Genomic DNA, 3,654 nt, shown 5'->3' with positions numbered 1-3,654 from the left:
TTTGTGTGAACATTTTATTTGTGCACACGTCAACATATTGAACAAAGCAGAGCAAATAGAGACACAATCAAACTCACAGCAGTTTTTTCTTTAGCCACAAGGAGGCGCTGTAACACCAGATAGCAGGGCGGAAAGGAGAGATGTGTGATGAGTGTCACAGTTTTTATAAAAGAGTATAGACGAGATTCATCGTATATATGAGACGTGTGCGTTTTAGCCGTAAGATAGCTGCGGGCTTTATGTGTCCCGTTAGCTCTCAGGACTTCTGAGCAGATTTTTAAAACACCAGGAACTAAATGAAATCATCAACCTAACAGGAGAGGTGTGTGAAGCCAGCAGAGTGTGAAACTCGTGAATCTAAGAGAGGAGAGAATAAATCTGACATTGTGGGAGTTCAGGGTTTGACGGTGACAGTGCAGCTGCCTTTGACATTTCTGAAGAGCGAGCAGTCGAAGTCGGCGACGAGCGTCCTCAGCCCGAGTTTGTAGGGGATGATGGGGAACCTGACGCGTATCCTTCTGGACGGTAGGAGATCTCCGAGTCTGAGGGTGACACAGAGAGCGATGTTTACATTTCTTAAAGCCCTTAAGAACGCAGATCAACAAAAACTTTCTACCTATGTTATTTCAGACCACATGTAAATACTAAAAACTTTGTAAAAATATTAGAACTCAACTTCCATCCATTTTTGAAATATGTTAAATTACGTTTTTTAACACGCTTTCACACCGGGTTAAAAGGGGGCTGGTTTACCCTGATATTTATTACATAATAAATATCCAACCAATCATAAATAAAACACTGAGTCCTGTGCAAACATGTTCAACAAAACTACTCCGCTCCTGCTCAGACCGTCTCCATACGTCTTGGCCAGCTCCCCTCAGTGTTGTCTTAGCTGTTAGCTTCTTAGCTACTCATGTACTGCCTTCAATCTGTCTGTATAGCTGTCTCTGCTCTTTGCATTGGTGTGCTCGCGTGTCCCTGTCTGCACATCCACTTCACTAACTTTCCCCAGGACCAGTTCACTAACTTTCCCCAGGACCGGTTCACTAACTTTCCCCAGGACCGGTTCACTAACTTTCCCCAGGACCGGTTCACTAACTTTCCCCAGGACCGGTCTACTAACTTTTTCCCAGGACCGGTTCACTAACTTTCCCAGGACCGGTTCACTAACTTTTCCAGGACCGGTTCACTAACTTTCCTCAGGACCGGTTCACTAACTTTCCCCAGGACCGGTTCACTAACTTTCCCCAGGACCGGTCCACTAACTTTTCCCAGGACCGGTTCACTAACTTTCCCCAGGACCAGTTCACTAACTTTCCTCAGGACCGGTTCACTAACTTTCCTCAGGACCGGTTCACTAACTTTCCCAAGGACCAGTTCACTAACTTTCCCCAGGACCGGTCCACTAACCTTTCCCAGGACCGGTTCACTAACTTTCCCCAGGGACGGTTCACTAACTTTCCCCAGGACCGGTTCACTAACTTTCCCCAGGACCGGTTCACTAACTTTCCCCAGGACCGGTCCACTAACTTTTCCCAGGACCGGTTCACTAACTTTCCCCAGGACCGGTTCGCTAACTTTCCTCAGGACCGGTCCACTAACTTTCCCAGGACCGGTTCACTAACTTTCCCCAGGACCGGTTCACTAACTTTCCCAGGACCGGTTCACTAACTTTCCCCAGGACCGGTTCACTATCTTTCCCCAGGACTGGTTCACTAACTTTCCCAGGACCGGTTCACTAACTTTCCTCAGGACAGGTTCACTAACTTTCCCCAGGACCGGTCCACTAACTTTCCCCAGGACCGGTTCACTAACTTTTCCAGGACCGGTTCACTAACTTTCCCCAGGACCGGTCCACTAACTTTCCCCAGGACCGGTTCACTAACTTTCCCCAGGACCGGTTCACTAACTTTCCCCAGGGCCGGTTCACTAACTTTCCCAGGACCGGTTCACTAACTTTCCCCAGGACCGGTTCACTAACTTTCCCAGGACCGGTTCACTAACTTTCCCCAGGACCAGTTCACTAACTTTCCCCAGGACCAGTTCACTAACTTTCCCCAGGACCGGTCCACTAACTTTTCCCAGGACCGGTTCACTAACTTTCCCAGGACCGGTTCACTAACTTTCCCCAGGACCGGTTCACTAACTTTCCCCAGGACCGGTTCACTAACTTTCCCCAGGACCGGTCCACTAACTTTCCCCAGGACCGGTTCACTAATTTTCCCCAGGACCGGTCACTAACCTTCCCCAGGACCGGTTCACTAACTTTCCCCAAACAGCTCAGAGTTTAGACAAACAGCTCCGTCTGACACCCGGAGCCGAGCTCCTCTGCGTGCATACTACCCTTCAGCCTCCGCTGCTCTGGGTGTCCCATGGTCCTGTTGCCCTGGAGACTACAGACTCACAAAACTAATAAATGATAGAAGTCCTGATTCTGAAGTATTTTGTGACTCAGAACTCAGAGACCGTTGGAAATGAATAATTTTCAGATTCTGGAGTTTTGATGTCTTTAGATTCAGAGTCAGACGGCTCAAACAAACAGGCTATGAACTCTCTCTTGACCTGTCAATCAAAGAGTTAGGCCACGCCCACACAGTCCAGAGTTAGGCCACGCCCACACAGTCCTGAGAAATGCTCTGACCTTTTTTGAACAGTTTTTTCAGAGTTGTGGATGTTTATTTTCATTCAGATTTTTGTTGAAGATTGATTACACATTACATTTTGATATTCTATGTGAACTTTAAATATTCCTGAGGCTTTAAATATTATTGGTGACGTTTAAGAGCCAGTGACTAAAACTGAAACTACTCTTAGTTATCACATATTCACTGATGCGAGCCTCAAACCTTGTTTCTATTGCGTGTAATGAATCAATGCATGCAGCAGCTTCACTCACGGGACTTCCAGCTCTCCTCTCTGGAGACCGCTTCCAGAGATCGTCACCAAGCAATTCGTCAGCGTCTCTTGCCCCGGGTTCAAGAAAGCCACCTCTGCCTGTACCAGAGTGGACAGTTTGGCACCACCGAGAAACTGAAAGACAGAAAGTTGAAGCAGAGGTTTCAAGGTTACACACATTTTCGATTCAGTCCTGTCCCAAAGAGAGGAGACGTGGGGAGCCTCTTCTGCCTCTTATCAATCATCTGTTTTAATTTCAGTCTCTTTCATAACCATTAAACCTGCTCTCCCCAGCTCTGAACTATAATTAAAACACTTCCTGCTTTTCTAGTTTACCTCTATGTGGGAGCTAAAGGGTAAGCATTTCTGGCCTGCAGCTATTTTATTGTGGTTTATGTGTGTGAGTAAACCCTGCAGCGACACAGATTCAGGTCTGACAGAGTGAAGACGCTAATGATGACAGCTTGGAGCTTGAAGGCTAAACTAACACTGATATTAAAGAGGCATCATCAGTAAACCACAATACATGTTTCAACTATCTGCAGGACTTTATTGGATGCTCTTTTGCACGCACTTTGGGAGGAATTGGATATTAAAGGGGACATATCACGCTTTTTTCATCAACATATATCGGTCTAAGAGGTCCCCTAAACATGTCTTTAAAGTTTATGCTCAAAAAAACACTTTGAAATCAGATTTTGGTCTGCCTGAAAAACCCTCTTCTTCATTCCTCATCAAAACACTCTGTTTTCCCTC

The 3,654-nt window shown here is 46.4% G+C and overlaps 1 long non-coding RNA gene across 1 annotated transcript; it reads right to left on the bottom strand.

Annotated features, from left to right (window-relative positions):
- LOC117808738 lies at positions 1–3,018 on the bottom strand. The gene is made up of 2 exons (XR_004630392.1): positions 2,900–3,018; positions 1–542 (listed from the first exon to the last, which is right to left on the bottom strand). It is a non-coding gene; the product is annotated as an uncharacterized LOC117808738 (long non-coding RNA).
- Between the last annotated feature and the right edge of the window lie 636 nt (positions 3,019–3,654).

The sequence above is a fragment of the Notolabrus celidotus genome, unplaced genomic scaffold (genome assembly GCF_009762535.1).
Source record: "Notolabrus celidotus isolate fNotCel1 unplaced genomic scaffold, fNotCel1.pri scaffold_145_arrow_ctg1, whole genome shotgun sequence".
NCBI lineage: Eukaryota > Metazoa > Chordata > Actinopteri > Labriformes > Labridae > Notolabrus > Notolabrus celidotus.
The sequence above is the reverse complement of the archived record's forward strand: the minus strand, read 5'-3'. Positions and strand labels throughout refer to the sequence as shown.